Here is a 25,595-nt window from a genome sequence, read left to right as displayed (position 1 = left end):
AGGTCCCAGTACTGGAGCAGCAGTGTGTACTGACTGTAAGAATTGAGGTACTCTGGCAAGACAGCGCATGTGGGGTTCCTGGCACTAGCACGGCTGAGGGCTTGGAATGTGTGAACTGAGGTGCACTGATCGAGCTGCACCCGAGGTCCCAGTACTGGAGCAGCAGAGTGTACTGACTGCAAAAGCTGAGGTGCTCTGGCAGACAGTGCATGTGGGGTTCCTGGCACTGACACAGCTGAGGGCTTGGAGTATGTGAACTGAGGTGCACTGATGAGCTGCGCCCGAGGTGCCAGTACTGGCGCAGCAGAGTGTACTGACTGGAAGAACTGAGGTGTTCTGGCAGAAGGCGTGTGTGGGGTTCCTGGCACTGGCACAGCTGAGGGCTTGGTGTGTGTGAACTGAGGTGCGAGTGGGATCCCAGTATGGAGCAGAAGTGGCCACTGTCTTTAAGGATTGCAGCGCCCTGCTAGTGCTGGGTGCCTAGGCCATAAGCAATTACAAGCGATCCTATGCCCTGGCTCTCAGCACCCCATAGGCAGGCACACTTGGTAAAGAAAATCCAAGCCAAGGAAGGGCGGCTGAGAGAGGGTGCGGAGAGCCCACAAAGACCAAATGTGACTAGGATAGCAGCCTGATTTATAGCCTTGTTTACAGCTAATCTCAGAGCAAGAATGCTCTGCAAATGAAAAGGGAAGCTTCCCTGAACAGGAGTAGGAAACAAAGTAAAACAAAAGTCCCCTACAAACCAGATAAACAGGACAAAGCGTAATTATACAGTAGTTGGTCCCTGCTCCCACACAGAAGAAGGAGGGACAAAGAGGCGTGACTGACCACTAGCAAGCAATGATTTTTAAATGACACTGAAACTAACAAATTAAATAGCTGGAAGCCCACAGAAGAAGTATGTTTAAAAGAATACAAGAAGTTGTACGCTTATGCTTGACCTAAAAATGCAGCTTGTTTTACATTTTAAACTATCATAGGAATTATGGAGTACATGTAAGTAGCTTTTTGTTGGTCGCAAATGGGCTGATTCACAGAATCGCCTGTTTGCGCCCAAAAAAGAATTTCTTTATGTACAAATCCTTATTTTGCAAGTGGGTATGCAGTTACCGAATCGCAAAACAGGGTTTGCAACTTCCAATTAGGATTGGGCATCCTGAGGGTATCCCTTCCTAATTGCGACTCGCAGGTGGTGTATGATTGTTTTGTGACCGTGAATGCAGTCGCAAAACAATCGCAGTTAACATCATTTTCAAATTGGTGCTAACCCATTCACAAACGAGAAGGGGTCCCCAAGGGACTCCTTTCCCTTTGTGACTGGGGACGCAAACATTTTTTCAGAGCAGGCAGTCGGCCCACGGGCCACTGCCTACTCTGAAAAAATGAAACTGAAACGTTCCATTTTAATTTTTGAAATGCAACCTGTTTTCCTTTAAGGAAAACAGGCTGCGTTTTTTAAAAAACAACTTTATTTAAAAAGCAGCTGACTCCAGCATGCCACCATCCCTGTGAGTGCAGCCATTCCCAAATGGGTCACAAATTGTGACCTGCCTCATGAATATTAATGAGTTAGTTCCCTTGCGACCCATCTGGGAATTGCTAACAGTGTCTCGGACACTGTTGTACATTTTGTTTTGTGACGCACAATTTGCGATTTGCAAAGAAACCGCAAATTGTGAGTCGCAAAACAAATGGCTGTACATCTGGCCCTTTATCTTTTGCAGGGCAAGATCTTAAGATTAATGGAACAATGTGTTATAGATGTTTTATTTCCAGCAGAGGACATGGGGGACCTCTATCCTAGCTTGGACTAAGGCCATAACCCCCCTAACCCGTAGATTGGGCAGTGTACTGTTTCCGAGGTAGATAACAACCTACTAGAATCCAGTCCAAGTGCTGCTACTGTGCATGTTTGTGATATAGACCAACATATGATTACCTGAATTGAAATCATTGTTAATTGCAATTGCGTTTGGCTAGAGACCATAATTTTACGAAATGCAATTAATAGCTTTCGATGTCATCTGTATAGGGCACTAATGCTAAAATAGCATGCATTCTTTAAAGTGGGAATACAAGCGAGCACATAAGCTCATTTACTTTCTGTCTTACCTCAGTACTTCTCGTGTTAGCAATGGGAGTTAGAGTTAGATCAGTGCAGTGGAAACATCTTTAACAGGATCAGTAGAGCAACAAACGTGCACATCAGTTGACTGCACATTCTTTATTTTGGTGCATAAATACATTGCACTGACTGCACATTCTTTATTTTGGTGCATAAATACATTGCACTGACAAATGACCGTGTAACTTTCCTTTCAGCTTCAGTATAACAGAATTAAGTGTCAATCACAAAGGTTTGACCATTATTGGTTCCCGATTATTGTCTTGTAATGTAGGGTTGTGGTTCCATCATGTATTTATCCAAAGAGTAGACTATTGATTACAGCCAGTTGGAGGGGGTGGACGAGTTTACATGTAAAGCTTGACAATAACGTTCGCTTTATTTATATCGTACGAGTCTGACGCTTCCTACTTGACACACGGGCCAGAGAACAGTACAACTAATTTAGAAATAAAATCACATTTTCTATCAATAAATAAATAATCCTGTAGCTACAGTTTGTATGAAGTGAGAATGGAATCAGGTTAACTGAAAGAGCCCAAGGGAAAGAAAAACAAGGACCAGTGTTAAAAAGCTACTTTGCAATCGTAAACCTTGCAAATCCCAGGATTTGCGACCACAAGCGTTTTTTTCTATTTACCAACTCCATTTTGCAAGTTGGAAAAGCCTTTCCGGTTGCAAAATAGACTGAGTACAATTCTGAATTGTAATTAGGAAAAAGGTTTAAGTGGGGCCTCTCATCCTAATTGCACGTGCAACCGTATTTATTAATGATTTGGGACGTAATTGCAGTCGCAAAGCAGTGATCAATCACTAACACCTTAACCGCGAAGAAAACATATTTCAAATGTGTAACTGTGTTTTCCAACAATATGTTCATTTTCTTCTCCTGGCGTCATCGACAAGGAAAGCAACGTCATCACAGGCAGAGTGTGCACTCGCTTTTTGTTCCCTAGCAAACACATTTGCGAGCACAACACACGGGTAAACAATAAATGTTTTTATTAACACTTTTCATTACACATATATGAATTTGCACCCGTTTACTCCCTTGCCAGTGTGCTTTCTCCTGCATGGTATCTATGAAAACAAACATAAGGCATATGTCTATTGAGGATGAAGATACCAACTCTACCCTACACCTTAGATATTTAACATGCTCCTTTCAGTGTGTTCAGCTATGGTTAAAAGAATCCACAGGTTCAATATTTAAAACATCTCCTTTTAATCACTGGCCCAAAATACCTGTTGGGTGTTGGCTGCAGCAGCCTTTTGCAGGGTTTCTCCTGTTCCTTCTTTGAAAGTCTATTATGATTGAGTGAAAAGGGGTCTGTCGAAGCTTTGCAAATGTTGAAGCCTGTAATCATCAGTTTTTCTGCTCCTTCCCTGGAAGAAAACAAGCGAGTGTAAACCATGGTAATAACTATGTGGTCTGAATGTGCATGTAAAAGACAACCCCTGAACCCATCCCCTCCCTAATCTCGAGAAGCACATATTATACGTGCAGGTCACTGAATGGCTTACTTCTGTTGAACCCCAGGTGACCCTGTCCTGGATGATGCTGAACTAAGCAAAAACGGAAATAATGCACTTTACAAACTCCATTCACTGCTTCTCAGATGCTCCCAAATCCAATTCCCTGTTTCCTCATAGTGCCAGCACCCCCCAACAGGACCATCACAGTGCATGACAACAGTCACATGGTGCTGCTCTCCTTTATCACTTGCCCTCACTACCATGGTCTGCATACTCCATGCCACTTGACCCTCCTCTTGGGGCACCTCTACAATATCACATAAAAAAGTTGTGCTACAATAAGATAATTCAACTAGCAAGACAATGGAAAGAGTGCTTGAATTAATCTCAGCCACTGGTAATATCTCGGGTCACATTCCAATCCATTGTTTTATGCCCATTCTGCCACACTGGACAGAGACCTGTCATATGTAACTCATTATTGATCTTGCGCCAATAGCAACTCTCCAGCCCAAGCTACTAGGCCAGGTTTCCTCTTCTCGGGAAAACAAGCAACCTCAGTTTCCAAAGGCTTACTCAGTGAAGAATAGCTGTCGGGGCAGAGTGAGCATCTCCTCATATCAACATTCCATCACAAGAACAAAGTCACTGGCTGGTGAAATATTGTTTAAGCTTAAAGCTTCTAAGTATTAAAGGGCGCATTAGTCAAGGATTAGGTTCAGGGGTTAGGGCTAGGTGTACAGTTACACTTTTAGCATGTGCTACATATTTACCATTATTTTGTCTATACCTATATTGCAATTATATACCTAAAAGAGATATAATGTAATACAATATGAATGTAGATGATATAATGGTAACAGTAATATACATAGAGCATGCACAAAAATATTATGGTAGTTGATACTGTGCCATCCAACCATCCAACATATATCTTTCCTCATCTTTGAAAGCATCCTTAGTTTGCTTACTGGGTACTGATCAACCTTGCTGATTACAGGTTCTTCACCCTAATATAAAGCTACCAACAAAACATTTCATGCACCTAGTAGATGCCATCAATCTATGTACCACTACCCACATCTGCTGTAAGTCCTGCACCTTCCTAGTAACTCATAGCGCTCATATGACTGACAGGCTCCACTCCTTTGCTGCTATCTATGCACTGAAACATGCAAGCAGTGGACCTCAGTGCATCATCATCTTTAACCTTGCTCATAACTGCACCTAAGCAACACCCATTGCACTGTGGGTCCTTCCGACTCTGAACACCTTTCCTCTCTACTATGTAAAATGCCTCACCAGCTATGGACTACCAGAATCCTTCAGTTGTCAGCTAAGCTGTTTGGGAACATCCACTCTACCCATCCCACCCATATCTCCTCCACGGGTTGTGTTTCCATGTTTGTATGACAGATATGTAATGACCTAAAATGGCATTTAGGTATGAAATGTGATTTATTACAAAAAATCCAGCTAGAAGTTTGATTTTGTGCCTGATATGGCATACCAGAGAAGTGAACAAGTAATACAGACACAGTAGATAATCTGTCTGTCCCAAGCACCATAGAAAATGATTACACTAAACAGGGGTGTAGCTTCAGGGTGGTGTTTAGGGTGTGACACCCCACAAATGAAAGCATTCCTGAATTGGTAATTGGAGTTGGGGGTCGTGCCTGAGTTCGGTCTGCTATATCTGTGTTGGGATTTAGAGATAGTTTTAAAGTGTTCATTTTTTAAAGCAGGAACTTAAAAATATATTGACTTATTCACAAAGAAACTAATTAATCTGTCACCCTAGAAACACTCCCATGAACAGGTGCAGATTTACTACTTTTTGGAATTCACAAACATTGGCAGTAGTAAGCTTGGAAAGATAATCTAATCTCAGCTTTCCAGGAACACTACTGGAAATGCCAAGTGACATTTTGGTCTGGTGACATTTTGGATTGTACTATGTCCAAAATGCAGATTGTACAAACAGTACATTTTCTCCAGAGGGAACTCTTTTTTTGTGGGGAAAAACACATTCCATCCTACAATCCACAAAATATTGAGGTGTTCCATTCCCCTTACCACCCTGAAAAGAGTTTTACTTCACCACTTTGCTGGAACTCATCTCTCACAATTTCCAAGGTGGATAAAGGTCAGACTGGAGTTTGAGGATGCCCCAAACACTCACAAGTTGATGGGCATTCACAAACTCAAGGCAGATCTTGGTTGGTTTTTCCACACCCAACTTCTTTCATGCGGTTCCTACTGCATATTTATACAAAGTGAGTAACAATCCTTTGATGATTACTTAACAGGCATCTCTTTTAGGTCATAAAATTGGTTTAGTGAATTGGGCCCATAATTTCAATATACGGCGGGGGGAGGAATGCAATGTAAACATCAAAGGCTTTCATACCTGTGCTTTTTTGGGGAGATGGTGTGTGAAATGAGACAGCAGGACAAAAGGACACAACAACCCTTATATTATTTTAATTATTTTAAATGTTATATTTCAGTGCTGGACTGTGACCTAAAAACAGCCCTGGAAAAAGTTATAATCACAGTCCCTTATTGTACTGACCAGGAGCAACAACGCATGACAGTCTGATCATTTTGAGAAATTTTTGGGTTACCCCACCAACAAAATCTGGAACAAATTTGGGACTTAACAATTCATTTGGCAGCACAGTTTCCAAAGGCATTATTGGACAAAACATGTCCGATTCATAAAAATAGTCAGAAATTTGCAACACAAGTTTCCGAGCTCTCATGGGCGCAGTAACCTTTATTCATCTCACTCCTCCACCTGGCCACCCACCACTTTTTAGTTGGGAAATTTCAAGTTCACATTCCCTGAATCTCACCACTGGCGCTGAATTTACAATAGTTGAATCTGAACACATATATCACAGTACATTCCTAGGTTGATTATAAAAAAATTTGCTTTGACTAATTACATATATAAATTGGGAAATAATATGTGTAGAAACATCGTCCACAATGCACTTTTGAAAATTGAAATATGTGCCTAATCACAATTGAAATATGACTAGGAAAAAAGCCAGCACAGCCAAACCGTTCATCAAAATATGGTGGCATAGAGATGTGTAGGAGCTGTTGCGGAACTACGACTTTCACTCTGAAACTCCAATGGACATTTGTGTAAGAGTATTAATGCATCTTTAAGTTGTCTTCATCTGAGAATATACCTCCCGAACTGGTTATTTTATAGGCTTCAAGTTTGTATGCTAAAGTGTTATTTTTCTGTGTAATTGACTTGCTGTTGAGTGAAATGTTAATACTAGTTGTTAGCTTACGGAATTCAGTAAGATTAGTGAAGGTTAAACATTGCCTAAACCCCCTCTTGAACTTTTCAGCTGGGCATTCTATTTTATGACTAGTGCAGAACAAAACAAAGAATAGTCTACTTGTTGAATAAAAAGGCCAATTGAACCCGGAGACATCATAACACACCAACCCAACCGTGAAAAATGCAAGTAGAATCAATGAGTATTTTCTCCATTGCAATTTTTGAGAGGTTTAAATAGCCTTTTGCCTTTTGTCAACATATATTAATTGGAACTATTTTGTAACGTGTCATCTAGAACTTCAAGAATAATTGTTAGCTGATTTCAGTATTGAAAGAGAATGGGTTATTAGTTGGCAAGGATATGAGTAATATTTAAGAAGAAAGTCCTAAATGTTTGTAAGGTAAAAAAAACAGATTCAATAATATAAACCTGGGATCAATACCTGGTAGCTATGGCACAGACCTGACAGGTTTAACTTAGAGAACTCTGTCAAGTGTTTGCCACACTAAGACAGACAAAAAATCAAAACACAACTCAATCAAACGATCACAACATTTCTAAAAATTAAGAAAAATGCAATAAGAAGATTTTAATAAGAATAAGTTTTAAAGCAAAAAGCACCATGGAAAAATAATGCACCACACAGAAATCTCTATTAGTGGTTCACTGGGACCTAGGCACAATTTCAGGCCAACTACAATGGAGCACAAGTCGGATACAGCAAGCGGGTTATCCCACTAATGTTTTTACCTTTTGACTTAGTCTTTTTCATGGAAGTCGAATTTCTTCAGTGGGGCAAGGTTGTAAGCTGTATTTAACAAATCCCTGTTGAAGCTGGATAGCTAATGAATGAGGTCCTGCTGAGCCACTGGTGTAGGCAAGATAAGCTCAGAGCAGGAACAGTTACATTTTGTAGCTGCCAAAGTCCTCTCATTGGGCGAATAGTTTACAAGGCTTCGCCCGATCAAGATTTCTTTGTTTGACTTACTTTCTTTCCTGGAGCTCAGAATCTTCTAGAGGGGCTAGCCTAGAGCTGTATCCATCAAAGTTCCTCTGAAATAAGACACTTTTGCTGTGAGGTTCGGCAGAATTTCTAGATGACTTGAAAGTCCAGGAAAAAGGACTCTTGCAGCTTTTTTGTGTCCCTGTAGCCACAAGGAGATCAGCCGTATGCCTCATGGTGTTCACTTCTTAGTCCTGGGTGTAAGTGGGAGCAGGTCCTGCCCCTCAGATCCCCACATATTACCGACAGCAGGTTACATCCTCTTCTTTACTGCCACAGGTCTAGAAATTGTCCTGAGGAGCAGGGTGTGAGGTGCTACTTTTGTTTAATTCGCTTGGTTGAGGAACTTCTGGGCACTCCTTGACCAATGGGAAAAATGTTCTCAAGTTCTCAAGGGTAAACCCTCCCACTTTCGCAGCACATCTTGTTTGCTTCACTGCAAACTATCCCAATCTATTTTCAGTCAAATATATTATGGCAAAATCTTTCTGCCCCGGAAGGGAACTCGTGGCATACCGGGGGATGTATTGAGGGTAATGGACAGTCCCTTCCCAATCAACCACTCCACATTGATTGAGAGGCCAGCTTCCTCCTCCACTGAGACTAAATCCGGGAGCTAAAGAGTATTTTGGGATCAAAAGACCACTTGTTTCCAGGTTTCCCCTTATCACTAAACCAAAAACAGTTAGGTCTCCCTCTGGTCCAATTTAAGTTAGTGACCATACTGTACAGTCTTAAACTGCCCTACTTGCATTAAGCTGGGTCAGATTCCTTTCCCACCCATCCATTGTTCCTCTGTGCCATCCTGCCAGAACTAAGCCATTGTCTCCACTCTGAGAAGAAGTATTTCAAACCTCATCAAAGCAGTACTGGCAGGCCCAGCTGCAGGAAAGCCAATGTTAATTAGCCTGCATTAGATTCAGGAAGGGAAAGTATAACTTTTTAAAAGTTACTTTAGATACATATATATACATCTGCCGTAAAATCAACTTCTCCTAAGTTGGACTCTTATAAATATGCAAAACAGTGGAATACAGTGGCCAAACCACCCCTGGAATGTATTCCAAATCAAAAACACAGGATTAGCACATTAACAGTACTTTAACCTTTTCTTTATACAACCAGCTACAGCGCTAGCAATGAAAATAGCTTTTGGAGACAGGTAACTTTCGGAACATGCAAACATTAACTTCTTACATGTTTCACTTTTAAATACCAGGCACTTGACCTTGAGGGCTGCAAGTCTACTAAGGGGTGAGGTACTTAATATTCAAAAGAAGGGTTTCCCTCTTCCCAAAAGATTTATCTTGGCAGGTATGACTATAGGTTTAAAGCTGCAGGAGTCAGTGTCTCCCTTTCTCCCTCTCTCCCTCTCTCCCTCTCTCTCTCTCTCTCTCTCTCTCTCAATTTCTCTCTGTCAAAGTTGATCTCTAAATGTCTCTCTCTCTCAATCTCTCACTTTCTCTCTCTCTTCCATAATGGGATGGAAGAGAGAGCGACAGTGATTGGTATATACAATGACTTCAAAGTGTCACACTAGCAAGATGTTTGGTTCAAGCGTTATAGCTATGTTTAGATGCACAGTCCAGCAAAGACACTTGTGGCCCACTGGTAAAACTCTTAGACTGACACTCAGTAGGTTGAGGGTTCAAATCTGTCTACCTCATGGTGGTTTGTTTATTTACTATTGTTTTAAATGTTAAACATTTCTTGTGATGGAACATTGAAGTATTTTTCTCAGCAAAATCTTTGGGTTGCGGCCATCCCCCTATAACCACCTAACCCCTGGGCAAGCCCTGTGGCTACCCCTATTGTGCACAGCCAAAGGCCGTGCGTGGTAGGGGGTTGGGTGTTTATAGGGGCTTGGCCACAGGACCTGGCTGCAGGCCAGCCCCTGTGGCCAACACCTACTGCGCAAGGTCGAAGGCCGTGTGTGGCACGGGGTTGGGTGGTCATAGGGGTTGGACGCAGGGCCTGGCCTAAGGCCAGGGCCTACGGCCAACCCCTGCTGGGCATGATAAAAGGCCGTACATGGTGCAGGGTTGGGTGTTTATAGGGGGTTGACCATGGCACTGCAGGCATCTCCAGCCATGCACAGCCGAAGGCCACAAACGGCAGTGGTTTAATAAATGATTAGTAATTCAAATTACTTTACGTTAAAAACACATAGAAATTCCTTGAAAAAAACAAAGGTTACAGGGACATTATAGTTAGGAAACAGAATTTTAAAAAAACTATAGAAATTCACTTAAAAAAACAAAGGTTACAGGGACGTTACCGTTAGGCTCATATTAAACGACAAAACCAGAGAAATTCACCTGTTATAGTTCGAGATATCTCTATAACTCGTGCCCTAGGTAACTATAACTCGCGCCCTCATCATGCATAGCTAAATACCACACAAATTACAGCACTCATGACATCTTTGATAACATCATTGAAAATATCAATGTAATATTTGGAGTAAAATCTTTGAAGAAAAAACTGTGCATGTCGGGGGCGCGAGTTATAGTTACTTTAGGGCTTGAGTTATAGTTACTTGAGATAACTCTAACTATAGCGGGTCAATCTCTGTGATTTTGCATGTTTGAAATGTGAGCCTAACTATAATGCCCCTATAATCTTTGGCTTTTTAAGTGAAATTATATATATATTTATATATATATATAACCTACTGGCGGTCACCAGTAGGTAGTTATAGTTATAATCTAGTTTCCAAAGGAAAAGCGTTTTTATTTTTGCCAATACCTTTATGCTCATTTGACAAATTCACAAAATTTTCGAAACTATTAGAACAGTTGGTTCAGCTGCTTTCTTGAAAGTTTCAGGGTAATCTGTCAAGTGAGGGGGCGAGAAAAAGGGGGATTCCCAAAATGTATTTTCCCCATTTATTTTCCCATAGGGTCTTTAGACACAACTACAACCCGAACCGCTGACCCGAATTACCAACCAAATTTGGCAAGAAGCTAGATCCTCATGCACAGATTGTGCTTTTTTTGTTTTGGTATAAACCCGCTCAGTATTTTCTGAGATATTAAAAGTAAAAAAATATAGATATCTAGGGACACGGAGGATCTACGGATCCAACTACCCAAGTGCTGTTATCTGATTGGCTACCAACACTTCGAACAGGAAGTGTTGGCAGTCATTTTGGGACTTGGCTTCAGCTGAGTCCCCCAAACAAAAATTCAAAAGGGTCCAGGGTTGAATACCCTGAGCTCCTAGCCTATGTCCAAGAGTCCCCCCTGATACCCCACCAAGGCAAAAAAGCATTTTTTAAAGAAATCTCGGAAAATCCATAGATGGATCAGTGGATTTTGATGAAAATGTTTATAAAAAGCACAGGTTCCCAAGCTTCTAATTAATTTGATCCCTTGGTGAGCCAGGTCCTAGGGGCATGTCAATGTTAATTATTTTGGAGGGGCTGCACTGGGTCTCCCAGGGATGTTAAAAGCCCCAGGGGCCACTAGCCCCCGGGGCTATGTTTTAAAATTATGCGGGGCCTGGCTGACTGCCGGAGGGATCACCACCTTCCTCGGGCTATTTTTAATATATATATATTGGGTGGCTGCCCAGACTCCCCCGGGCCCCACCATCTTCACAAGGCTGCAATTTATAACAGTATGGGGAGGCCGCACAGACGCCCCTGAACTCCGAAGACCACCACCTCCCCAAGGGCCAAGTGATTAATATGATTGGTGACCACATGGACCTAACCAGGCGCTGGCGACTGCCACCTCCCTGGGGCTAAACAAATAGAAAAAGGTGCAGGGTCACGCAGAACCCCTCAGGCCCAGGGGGCCACCACCTCCCTGAGGCATTTCACTTTTTAAAGAATGGAGGAGGGCTGCCCTCCCAGGCCATATAAGGCCCCAGGGGCCACCACCCCCCCCAGGGCCTGCCTGTGCAGAACATTGGAGAGGGGCCGAGCGGCCATCCCTCCTGGAGCCATTGATGGCCCTGGGGACTGCCACCCCCCAGGGTCTGCTCCTGCTACCTCCCGAGGTGCCCACCCCAGGAGATAGCTGTTTGCTTTTACTTGGCAGGAGCTCTGACAGATCCTCCCAAGCAAAAGCAAACACTCCATTTTTAGCTAGCGGGAGCTTTAAAAATGCTCCTACTTGCTGGAAGAGGAAATTTCATCTCCTTACTTGCTTGCATATCTACGGGCAGGGAAAGAGCTAACATTATTGCTCCTGCATCAGGGAGATGGTATTTGCTGCAGCTTCCTGCATGTGGGAGCAATGCCGGCTCCCACAGGAGACAGGAGACAGGAGACAGGAGCTGGTGGGAACGCGGGGGCTTTGAGGCTCCCCGCAGTCCCCATGAGACTATATTGGTAGCCCGGGTAATTATGTAGCCCCTTGTAGATGGTGGACCTCTAGACCCGGGGGTGGGGGTCCGTGCGACCCCACATATATTTTTCTTATGTTGCCCCGGGGAGTTTATGGTCCCCGGGGCCCAAGAGGATCTGCATGGCCCCCTACAAAATTATGGTATGTATCCAGGGGGGTGGTGGTCCCTGGGGCCTGGAGGGGCCTATGCAGCCCCCCCAACTATTTTTAACATGTTGCCCCGGGGAGGTGGAGGTCCCTGGGGCCCAGGGTGGTCCATGTGGCCCCCCAACAATTTTTATTAGGTAGCCCCAGGGAGGTAAATGTATATCCATTTAAGCTCAATCCCCGCAGACAAAGGCTGTGTGTGGTGTAGTGTTGGTTGCTTATGCCCCGCTGCACACAGCCAAAGGCCTTCTCTGGCATGGGGTTTGGAGCTTAAAGGGGGTTAAACACAAGACCTGCCGCCAACCCCTGCCTTGCACGGCCAAAGGTTGTGCGCAGTCGGTGTGGTTAGAGGGGGTTGGCCGCAGGGCTGATGGTCAACCCCTACTGCTCACAACCAAAGGTCATGCATGGCACAGGGTTTGGTGGTTATAGGGGGTTGGTTGGTTGCAGGGTCTGGCCATGCAACCAACTCCCGCTGTGCACAACTGAAGGCCGTGCGTGACTGTGGTTTTATTGATGTATAGTTATTAAAGTTACTTTATGTTAAAAAAGGCATCGAAATTCACTGAAAAAACCCAACAGTGACAGGGACTTTATAGGTAAGAAATAGAATTTTACAAAACAGAGAAATTCACATAGAGAACGAAAGGGACACTATAGTTACGCTCACATTTTAAACATAAGAAACCATAGAAATTCAGCTGTTAGAGTTATTTCAAGTAACTATAACTCATGCCCTAAGGAAACTATAACTCGGGCCCCCGCCATGCACTGCTAACTACCCCAGATATTACAGCACTCATATCTTTTATAAAATCATTGATAATATAGCTACAACATTTGCAGTTACATTATTGATGAGAAAACTGTGCATGGGGTGGGTGTGAGTTATACTTTTTACTGGAAATTACTATAACAGCTGAATTTCTATGGTTTTATATGTTTACAATGTGAGCCTAAATGAATATATATATGTATATGTATATATATACATATATATATATACATATATATATGTATATATATATATATATATATATATACATTTATATATACATATACATATATATATATAATCCTGCTCCTGGTGTATATGCTTTTACCGTCTAAATTGGCTAATCCTCAACTGATATATATATATATATATGTACATATATATATATATATATAAATCCTCCAACTCTCCTCCAAATCACAGGAGACCCAGGACACCTCCAAGGTGCAAATCAATTTATTTCAGCACACAAATCCAACGCGTTTCGGCAGCAGCCTTACTCATGGATACATCATTGTTACAGTGCCCCAAGTTAAAAACCATGCAATCCTAGACATAAAAAACAGACAAAATCTCAAATCCCCACCAAAAGACACAAAATGTGGCAGCCATCTTAAAGTGCATCTATAAATAAGTTTCACAGTAGTTTGTACCATAGTCCTATCAAAATACAACTCAAATTATTGTTCAAATCCATCAGAATCTTTAAATTAATGTGATATCATATTTCGCACAATAAATAGAGTAAAATTCAATTGCCAAAATACAAAAATTGTAAATAGAATAATTCATTGCATTATAAAAGTTTGTTAACTATGAATGTTTTCAAAATTTAAAATTCAATATATCACTTAAATCCTGAACATTATTAACTATGCTTGAATTAATTACATATCATCCTATACCATCCAAATAGACCTGTACACCTACACAAAACTTTTGGGGGATCTCATATTTTTGGGGGATCTCATATTGGTATATGGAGCTTCTCTACCCAAGTGGGTAGACGAACAAATTCTTCTACTGTAGAAACCTTATAGACCCCAACACCTGTACCCTTCTACTAAGAATCAAATAGGATTCAAAAAATCACCCCTACTTCACATTCTCTATCAGATGACCACCCACCAAACAAAGTATCGATTACCCTAGATGGATGCTCAGCTCCTCACTCGAATTTAGCCCTACAGGTTCCAACGTTTCGAAGTCTATTATATATTTAGACTCTAAAACACGTAACAATCTCTCTCTATCGCCTCCCCTTTTCCTCATCCTTACTTGGTCTATAACTACAAACTTCAGCAGATTCTCATTGCCAAAATGATGGCTGAAGAAGTGCCTAGCTACTGGATAGTTTTTATCCTGATTTCTAATGGCTCGTCTGTGTTCTAAAACTCTTTTCTTTGCATTATGTATCGTACTGCCCACATACAATTTTTCACATGGGCATATCAGACAGTACACACAGTAAGATGTATTGCAATTCTAATTACCTCTAATTACAAAGCTGTCTAACCTTCCTGGAACATATAATGTCCTACAACTATTACTGGTCTTGCAGGCTTTGCACTTCATACAACAGAAGAAACCTTCCATTCCCGTATTCTGTATCCGTCCTACTGATGTTATCTCGTTGCGACACAAGTTGTCCTTGAGAGATCTATTTCTCCTAAAAGTTATTTGGGGATTATCACTGATCCAGTCTGCCAAAACAGGGTCCGTCTGCAAGATATGCCAACTCTTACTAAGTAGTGAGCGTATTTTGTACGACTGATTACTATAGGTTGTAATGAATCTAATGGACTCACTTTCCTTCTCTTGCCTTCTGTTAGTTCCATACAAAACATCATCTCTACTTAATGTCACCACTTTGCGTTTGGCTTGATCGATCACTTTAGCCCCATAGCCTCTGTTCCTGAACCTTTCACACATCACATTACACTCTTGGTGAAAATCAGCTTCTTCGCTACAGTTCCTCCGGGCTCTCAACAATTCTCCAAACGGAATACTCCGTATTAGAGTCCCCGGATGTGCACTGTGAGCACTTAGTAGACTATTACCGGCTGTTGCCTTCCTATACAATTTGGACACTAATCTACTACCCTTCACAGAAATTTCCACATCGAGGAACTCTATACATTTTGAATCCAAATGCTCAGTAAATCTTAGGTTGCACTCATTGGTGTTCAGATCTCGCACAAATTGCATAGCTGCTTCTTCATTACCCCTCCAAATTACAAAAATGTCATCAATAAAACGACACCACAAGACCACATTGGTATCGAATTGGGTAATTTCTTCTGACACCTGTTCCTCCCACCAGCCCATAAACAAATTTGCATAGCTGGGGGCAAAACAGGTGCCCATAGCTGTCCCTTGAAGCTGTTTGTACAGATGACCATCAAAGATGAATACATTGTTCTTAAGACAGAACTCGATCATAGTGCAAAGCATTTCCGAATGGAAGAAAAAAGACAGTGACCTTGCTCTGAGAAAGTGTCTAATAGCTCTCACCCCCAAGCCATGATCTATGCTCGTATACAGACTAGTCACATCTAGGGTTAAAAGTAAGAAGTCATCTTCCCATACGATATCCTCAATGATTTTTAAAAAATGTGTGGTGTCTTTAACATAAGAGGGTATTGACTCCACAAAAGGACGTAAGAAGAAGTCAATATATTTTGATGTATTTTCCAGGAGCGATTCCATAGCCGAAACTATAGGCCTCCCTGGTGGGTTAACCGCATCCTTGTGAATTTTGGGGAGAAGATACAGAACTGGAATTTTCGGATGATCACATTTAAGAAACAGGAATTCATCCCATTCTATCATCCCTTGATCTTTCCAATCAATGAGCATATCAATATGCGTATATTGACGAAATATGCAATGAAAGATAGGAGTAGGACCCTAGAAGAGATGGAGAAAGTAAGATTGGAGATATTGGCACTAATCACGCAGGAAACATTTGATGAATATATGAAAAATTTAGAGAAAAAACTCTGCAAATTTGAGGAAGAGATCACTGCCAAAAAGCAGAGAAAATTCATAAGGGACTTTAAGGATTATCAGGCTGGCCGCATTTTAACATTTCAGCGGAAATATGATCATATGTACAATGAGGAAGCTACCGAACTAAATTCGAGGGACTCTGAACAAATTAGCCAACCAATTGAGGAACAGGAAGAAAGTGACATTTCGGATGGGAATCTCTCAGATGTATCAGACACTGCTTTGGCTGGGGCTCCGGCATCAGATAAAGAAGTGGACAGATTGAATTTTTTAAAGCAATTCAGACTGTTGAACCAGGGAAGGATGGATCAACACAAGGGAGCTCACCCCCAGAGAGGCAGAGGACGAGGAGTCAGAGGAAGAGGGAGAGGAACAGACAGGCCAAGAAGAGGGGGCGCAGGAGACGATACAAGACCCCAGGGAATGATAACTCGAGCACGCAAGTGAAAACTATGAATATTATAAATCTCTCCAGCAGAATGTTGTCTGCTGTTGAAGAGGACCTCTTATCTCTGGGCCTGTCATTCTGCCCAACTAGTTGTTTTAATTACACTCAGACTAGGATTGACACCTTTAAGTTCATTAGGAAGTTAAAATTGAAAAAGTGGTACCACACTAAGGTTAGAAAGGATAAGAAAGTGGGGGTGGAAACAAATGTGAGCAATCTATGTATCTCTGATATTGATGTATTACATACAGCAATGGATTTATGTGAGGGGATGGTTCCCCATGAAGACCCTATCCTCAATCTGATGGGAACTGGTATTGCTTTAAACAGCAATTGTCCGAGTAATTTCAAACCAAAATCTACCTTTCTACCTGCCATTCATTGTGATGCCCTTGAGGTTTTTGAGCGAGAAATGACCAAACAATTGAAGAAGTTGAGATATAGTGTGACGAATGTGAAAAACAGCAATTTATCAGGTGAACAGTGGCAAGCCCTTCGGAAATTGAAAGAAGACCATACCATTGTGATTAGACAATCCGATAAGGGGGGTAATGTAGTCATTCAAGATACCACCAAATATGTGTCAGAGGGAATGAAACAGCTAAGTAATACTCTGTGTTATGAAGAAGTGAGTTGGGGAGATGTTAAATCAATGAATGAGAAATATATTGATAGGCTCATTGATTGGAAAGATCAAGGGATGATAGAATGGGATGAATTCCTGTTTCTTAAATGTGATCATCCGAAAATTCCAGTTCTGTATCTTCTCCCCAAAATTCACAAGGATGCGGTTAACCCACCAGGGAGGCCTATAGTTTCGGCTATGGAATCGCTCCTGGAAAATACATCAAAATATATTGACTTCTTCTTACGTCCTTTTGTGGAGTCAATACCCTCTTATGTTAAAGACACCACACATTTTTTAAAAATCATTGAGGATATCGTATGGGAAGATGACTTCTTACTGTTAACCCTAGATGTGACTAGTCTGTATACGAGCATAGATCATGGCTTGGGGGTGAGAGCTATTAGACACTTTCTCAGAGCAAGGTCACTGTCTTTTTTCTTCCATTCGGAAATGCTATGCACTATGATCGAGTTCTGTCTTAAGAACAATGTATTCATCTTTGATGGTCATCTGTACAAACAGCTTCAAGGGACAGCTATGGGCACCTGTTTTGCCCCCAGCTATGCAAATTTGTTTATGGGCTGGTGGGAGGAACAGGTGTCAGAAGAAATTACCCAATTCGATACCAATGTGGTCTTGTGGTGTCGTTTTATTGATGACATTTTTGTAATTTGGAGGGGTAATGAAGAAGCAGCTATGCAATTTGTGCGAGATCTGAACACCAATGAGTGCAACCTAAGATTTACTGAGCATTTGGATTCAAAATGTATAGAGTTCCTCGATGTGGAAATTTCTGTGAAGGGTAGTAGATTAGTGTCCAAATTGTATAGGAAGGCAACAGCCGGTAATAGTCTACTAAGTGCTCACAGTGCACATCCGGGGACTCTAATACGGAGTATTCCGTTTGGAGAATTGTTGAGAGCCCGGAGGAACTGTAGCGAAGAAGCTGATTTTCACCAAGAGTGTAATGTGATGTGTGAAAGGTTCAGGAACAGAGGCTATGGGGCTAAAGTGATCGATCAAGCCAAACGCAAAGTGGTGACATTAAGTAGAGATGATGTTTTGTATGGAACTAACAGAAGGCAAGAGAAGGAAAGTGAGTCCATTAGATTCATTACAACCTATAGTAATCAGTCGCACAAAATACGCTCACTACTTAGTAAGAGTTGGCATATCTTGCAGACGGACCCTGTTTTGGCAGACTGGATCAGTGATAATCCCCAAATAACTTTTAGGAGAAATAGATCTCTCAAGGACAACTTGTGTCGCAACGAGATAACATCAGTAGGACGGATACAGAATACGGGAATGGAAGGTTTCTTCTGTTGTATGAAGTGCAAAGCCTGCAAGACCAGTAATAGTTGTAGGACATTATATGTTCCAGGAAGGTTAGACAGCTTTGTAATTAGAGGTAATTACAATTGCAATACATCTTACTGTGTGTACTGTCTGATATGCCCATGTGAAAAATTGTATGTGGGCAGTACGATACATAATGCAAAGAAAAGAGTTTTAGAACACAGACGAGCCATTAGAAATCAGGATAAAAACTATCCAGTAGCTAGGCACTTCTTCAGCCATCATTTTGGCAATGAGAATCTGCTGAAGTTTGTAGTTATAGACCAAGTAAGGATGAGGAAAAGGGGAGGCGATAGAGAGAGATTGTTACGTGTTTTAGAGTCTAAATATATAATAGACTTCGAAACGTTGGAACCTGTAGGGCTAAATTCGAGTGAGGAGCTGAGCATCCATCTAGGGTAATCGATACTTTGTTTGGTGGGTGGTCATCTGATAGAGAATGTGAAGTAGGGGTGATTTTTTGAATCCTATTTGATTCTTAGTAGAAGGGTACAGGTGTTGGGGTCTATAAGGTTTCTACAGTAGAAGAATTTGTTCGTCTACCCACTTGGGTAGAGAAGCTCCATATACCAATATGAGATCCCCAAAAAATATGAGATCCCCCAAAAGTTTTGTGTAGGTGTACAGGTCTATTTGGATGGTATAGGATGATATGTAATTAATTCAAGCATAGTTAATAATGTTCAGGATTTAAGTGATATATTGAATTTTAAATTTTGAAAACATTCATAGTTAACAAACTTTTATAATGCAATGAATTATTCTATTTACAATTTTTGTATTTTGGCAATTGAATTTTACTCTATTTATTGTGCGAAATATGATATCACATTAATTTAAAGATTCTGATGGATTTGAACAATAATTTGAGTTGTATTTTGATAGGACTATGGTACAAACTACTGTGAAACTTATTTATAGATGCACTTTAAGATGGCCGCCACATTTTGTGTCTTTTGGTGGGGATTTGAGATTTTGTCTGTTTTTTATGTCTAGGATTGCATGGTTTTTAACTTGGGGCACTGTAACAATGATGTATCCATGAGTAAGGCTGCTGCCGAAACGCGTTGGATTTGTGTGCTGAAATAAATTGATTTGCACCTTGGAGGTGTCCTGGGTCTCCTGTGATTTGGAGGAGAGTTGGAGGATTTATTAGGGCCTCTCGGAGCCCACCCGGGACCGCTGTGTGGTGTTCCTGCAGTCCGAGTGTTTTATGTGAATTATATATATATATATATATATATACATATATATACATATACATATATATATATGTGTATATATATATATATATATGTGTATATATATATATATGTGTATATATATATATACATATATATATATATATACATCAGTTGAGGATTAGCCAATTTAGACGGTAAAAGCATATACACCATGAGCAGGATTGCAGTACCAGTGTGCAGATTTAAAAAAATCAACAGTTTCAGTCCACACAAAATGCGTTGGACTACACAAAAAGAGGCGCTTTCTCTCTTGTGGATTTCCAAAGCAGTTACCTTGCTGTTGCAGGCCCTAATGGCGGATCGTAGTAGGGCGGATGTGTTCTTCTCTCATCTCTAGTCCACTTCGCCCTGGCAATGGACTCAGTGGCATTTCTAGCACTCTTGACACTTTGAATGCTTTTCACACTTTGGTCATCATCGTCTCCCGGAAAATCTCTGCCATGGTGTAGTTTTACTCTTCCTTTTGACCTATTCTAAAAGAAAAGAAAATGTGAAATAACAACCCCACGTTTTAGGGTGCTTTCAGGGCCTATGAATAGAAAGGCTCCTATGAGATGGGGAAGGGACATGCTGGGTTGTGTAAATGTACTCTGGGTCTCTGGTATGACGAACCCCCATGCAAGTTATACAACAAGAAAGGAAGATTCTGTGGAATGAAGGTTACAGCTGAGTAATTCAGGCATTGCATCGAGAAGTAGTAGATGGGATGGGACTACATTTCCTTAACATGGTGATAGAAATAATTGTTTGAACATCTTTATTTTTATGTTATTCTTTTAAACTTGTAATATTTTCATCATACTCAAACCCTGGTCCGTTTAAAAAGAGGTACTGCTCTTTTACAAACTTTTTTTGTGGCCTGTGTTTGGATATGTTTGGATATGTTACATGTAAAAACAAGTTCAGACATGTTTCTGGTACTTCATAATTTACTCAGCCTCAAATTTCATTTTTTACTTACTGCTGGAAAGAACCACATACTTATATTGTAATTATGTAGTATGCAATGAGGGATCACTCTGACTACTACTAACATTGATTCCAACTAATCATGAGGGAAGGTAGGAGTGTATCACCTATGAGATAACTAAAATAGAAATCTCTGAAAATGAGACCAACATGGTACAGCAAGGTCTGTGTGAATGAAGTAACATTGTGCTGTGGGTATTTCAAGTAGAAAACCCTTACCAAATAATCCATATTGCTTTAGGCAGACTAAGGGGAACCCTAAATCAAGGTAACAAACACGAAATGAATCTTGACAATGCAGACTCCACTGACTTTGTATCTCTAGAGAGCAAGGATAGCATTAAAGGTTAGTAATGGGCTTTTGGGGTTCAGTGAAGGGTAGGGTTAAGTGGTAGCAAGAAGTTTTAGGGTTCGGGAAGAGGTAGCATCAAACAGTAGTGAGAGCTTTTTAGGGATCAGGGAGGTTAACAGGTAATAAAGGCTTTTAGGGTTAAAGGATGGGCACTGTTAAGAAGTAGTGATGGGTTTTTAGGGTTCAAGGAAGGATAGCCTTAAGAAGTACTTCAGGGATATGTAGCATTAAGGGGTTTGTACGGTTCAGGGAAGGGAATCATTAAGGGGTAGGAAGGGGTTTTTAAGGTTCAGGGAAGGGTAGTGTTAAGGGGTGAGGAGTTTGTAGGATTCAAGAAATTATAGCTTTAAGCTATGGTAAGGGTGCATTAATATGAAGGGAATGGCATTTTAACATTAAGGTATATTAAATAAGTAAATTAATTTAACATAATATATAAAAATAAAAATGTTGAAGTAAATTAAACATATTAGTGATGTCATGTTTAAAATCAGCTTAACTTTTTAGAGCTAGGAGCTTAAAAAGGGTCTCTCCAGTCCATAAATCTTCCAACTAGGATTAGAAAGAAGAAAACATCCTCTCAAAGAGTGCTGAATTAGGTGATGGAAAGGGAAGGGGAGGTGGCTGGGCCTGCAATACAGCAGTACTTTCCTCTTGAGGGCCCTCCTCTCATCTGTGCTACTGCCAGAGAAGAATAAACACCATAATTATCTAGTAGACATACAGGCTTGCAGTGGCAAGTGTTTGACCTAAAGGTTAAGCTCTGCTGGAACAAGATAGCTAGATTTGATAAAGAGCTCTGACTCACTCAACTTAATAAACAAATGATTACAGCTCTTGAAGGGTAAGCATATTTTCTGTGGGAGCCTACAACTTCTGCCCAATTACAACATGTAGTCCTGTTCACCATATGTGGGTGGATCCAAAGCCACTCTCTGTAGTACTCCTGAAAGCTTGTTTTTTAGATTGATCACATAAGGTCTGGCGACAGCTGCATTGTCAAACCAGACCTAAACCTACATTTAATAAGTGCTCTGCCACTGCTGTGAGGTAGCTTCTGCTATTTATAGATTACTCAGCACAAGTGTTTTTTGCCAACGTCACATTGCACAGCTCCAAGGGTGGTGGACTTCAGTTGCACACAGGCATCCCTTATGTAGATGTGGCCAGACATCTGGCTCTTCTAATTCTGAATGACAAGCATAATGAACACCAGATTCTCAGAGGAACCAATGAGAGTTAGAACTGTCTTTTGTGGGTCTGATTTCTGAAGCTTATCTAAGAGGCATTAATAGACACTTAGAGCCTAGGGTGCTCTGTCAGCCTAATCCAGGACCAAATCCCTCTGCCTGGCAGACTGATTTTCAGCAAACTCGGCAATGGTGCAGTTCATAAAATGATTCACAAATTATGCAGATATGGGGGTAGGGAAATGGACCACTGGATCTGTGTTACTACATGCCTGGTCTAAAAGGGATTTTTCATAATCCCTATCAGTTGTATGATGGAACCACGCATACGGCAACCACGCATGCCTGAACAACGCGGTCGGAACAATGACTGCATTGTTTCCACGCATGCCTTTACAATTTTTTTGTTGTTGTAAAGGCATGCCTAGTAAAGGCATGTGTGGAAACGGCATGCATGGTTGTCGCATGCCACCCCTCCACCCTAAAAACAGAAGTACCCCGACCCCCCACCCTTAAAAACGACCCCAATAACCCCATCCACCCTGAGCCCTAAAACTGACCCCCACCCCAAAAATAAAACAACCCAACCCCTCAAAATAAAATTACCCCAAACCCCCACCTCGCCTCTAAAAACCTGGCCCCCAGCCTGCCCTGATTACAAAATTACCCCAACCCCCCACCCCGCTCCTAAAAACCCGACCCCCCCACCTGCGCTAAATACAAAATTACCCCGACCTCCACCCCTAAAAATCCGCCCCTGTCCTAAATACAAAATTACCCCGAACACCCCACTCTAATAACCCACCCCCCACCCTCCCTAAATACAAAACTACCTCAACCCCCACCCCGCCCCTAAAAACCCCAACCCCCCACCTGCCCTGAATACAAAATGACCCCAACCCCCCACCCCACCCCTAAAAACCTGAACCCCCATCTGCCCTAAATACAAAATTACCCTAACCCCCACCCTGCCCCTAAAAACCCAACCCCCCAACCTGCCCTGAATACAAAATTACCACAACCCCCACCTCACCCCTAAACACCCGAACGCACACCCGCCCTGAATACAAAATTACCCCAACCCCCACCCTGCCCCTAAAAACCCAACCCCCCACCACCCTAAATACAAAATTAACCCCACCCCTAAAAACCCACCCCGCCCCACCCTAAATACTAAATTACACGACACCCCTACCCCTAATAACCCTCCCCCCACCCTCCCTAAATACAAAATTACCCCATCCCCAACCCCTAAAAACCGCCCCCACCCACCCTAAAAACATAATCTCCCTAACCCCCAAATACAAAATTACCCTGACCCCCCCCACCCGCCTCTGAAAAACCCGAACTCCCACCCGCCCTAAATAAAATATTACCTTGACCCCCACCCCTAAAAACCCAACCCCCTCACCCCTAAATACAAAATTACCCGTACCCCCACCCCTAAAACCAAAATAACCCAGACCCTTACCCTAAACACCATAGTACCACCCCCCCCCACCCCTGCCCCTTAAAAAAAATAATAATAACCTTACCACCTCAACCCCTTCATCACCCGCCCCAACCCTAAAAACTACCCCCAATCCTGCCCCAGCCCCACTTACCTGACCGCGTCCTCTCCCGATGGATATTCCTTTTTCTCTGCCTTAACCACGCATGCGTGTTGTTCAGCACATGCGTGGTTAAGGCAGAGAAAAAGGCCTGCGTTGTTCAGGCAAGTGTCTTTCCACTTGCGTGAACAGCACAGGCGTGGTTCCGGACGCGTTGTTCCGGATCTTTCCCTCCCTATCTGCCTGGTAGAGCCGTCTACTTGCATAAATACAGATGTGTACCCTGGTGAAAAGTAGAGTGTATGGTACGACGGTGGAGTCTACCGTCATTGGAGGTTTAAGAAATAAAATGATCTGTACCACACAGTGTTCAAAAACTGCAAACCATTACAGACAAGAGAACGCGGACAGGTTCGTGTCATCTCCCGGGCCCTCACGGAGCCCTCTGTCTGCGGCGGAGCAGCACCTGATTACCTGATACCTCACGGAGGATGCCAGCGAATACTGAGATGGCACAGGGGAGACACGTCCTTCCGGAAAAGTGTCTCTCTCCCAGTCCTCCCTCTTTTCGGAGCTCGCGACCTTATCATCAAAATTCATCACAATATTCCTGCAAGGGAAACTAACAAGCATGTCATTTCGGGATTATTAATCTATACAAACTTCAGTTATACGATACCTAACGATTCATGTTTTCGAAACACCCACTCACCAAGCATCATTTAACGTCCAACAATTGTGAGGCAAAACTTCATTCAGTATTAGCAGAAAATGGACAAATTAGTGAAATTCATTAAGGGCCAGATGTATCAAAAAACAGATTTGTGTTTCTTAAATAGCGAATTTTAAGAAATCGCTATTTAAGAAATGCAAAATGGTATGTATGATTTTTGCGATTCGGTAATAGCGATTTCTTAAAATTCGCAAATGCTATTACCGAATCGCAAATAGAGAATCCAACCCCATTTGCACCTGTGGGCCTGTTGCGAATGGTTTTGCATTTCCTAAATTGCAAATTCCAGTTAGGAATTTGCAATTTAGGAAATGCAAATCCCAGGGTGCTGGGGGCCTAAGGCCCCCTCTGCTGCACCCCAAAAATATTTTTACGGACATGTGAAGCACACACATGCCTTAAGGTCATGTGTGCGCTACATGTCATTTTTAAAAATGCATTTAAAATGCATTTTTAAAATTTGCACATGGTTACCACCAAACTTTTGTTTGTGGTAATTGCATTTCCTAAATGCCCAATTCGCCTTTAGGAAATGCTTGATACATGTGCTTAAGAAATCGCAAATAAGGATTCCTTATTTGCGATTTCTTATTTAGAGAATCGTTATTTTTGCGATTCCTTAAAATTGCACTGCGAATGCCTTTCATACATTCTGAAAGGCATTTTTGCATTCGCAAACGGCCGAATTTTGCGATTCGCACCGTTTGCGAATGCAAAATCGCCTGATACATCTGGCCCTAAAATCTCTTAAAGATCTTTCTGGGGAAAAATTCCTTTTGTATTAAACAACCTTGATGTGATCTTACATCTCAACTTGAAAGATTGGACATCTCTCCTCCTGTGGCCTTTGTGAGAGCTCAGATCCTTGCTCCTTTGTTTTAATTTGGACAAACGCTTCTGTCATTAATAACAAGCATAGCC

At 41.8% G+C, this 25,595-nt stretch overlaps 1 long non-coding RNA gene across 1 annotated transcript; it reads right to left on the bottom strand.

Annotated features, from left to right (window-relative positions):
• Positions 1-3,379: 3,379 nt before the first annotated feature.
• Positions 3,380-24,766, bottom strand: LOC138288562 (uncharacterized). Its single transcript, XR_011202459.1, has 3 exons — positions 24,416-24,766; positions 20,154-20,353; positions 3,380-3,514 (listed from the first exon to the last, which is right to left on the bottom strand). It is a non-coding gene; the product is annotated as an uncharacterized lncRNA (long non-coding RNA).
• Between the last annotated feature and the right edge of the window lie 829 nt (positions 24,767-25,595).

The sequence above is a fragment of the Pleurodeles waltl genome, chromosome 4_1 (genome assembly GCF_031143425.1).
Source record: "Pleurodeles waltl isolate 20211129_DDA chromosome 4_1, aPleWal1.hap1.20221129, whole genome shotgun sequence".
NCBI lineage: Eukaryota > Metazoa > Chordata > Amphibia > Caudata > Salamandridae > Pleurodeles > Pleurodeles waltl.
This window is presented reverse-complemented; position numbering and strand designations above follow the sequence as displayed.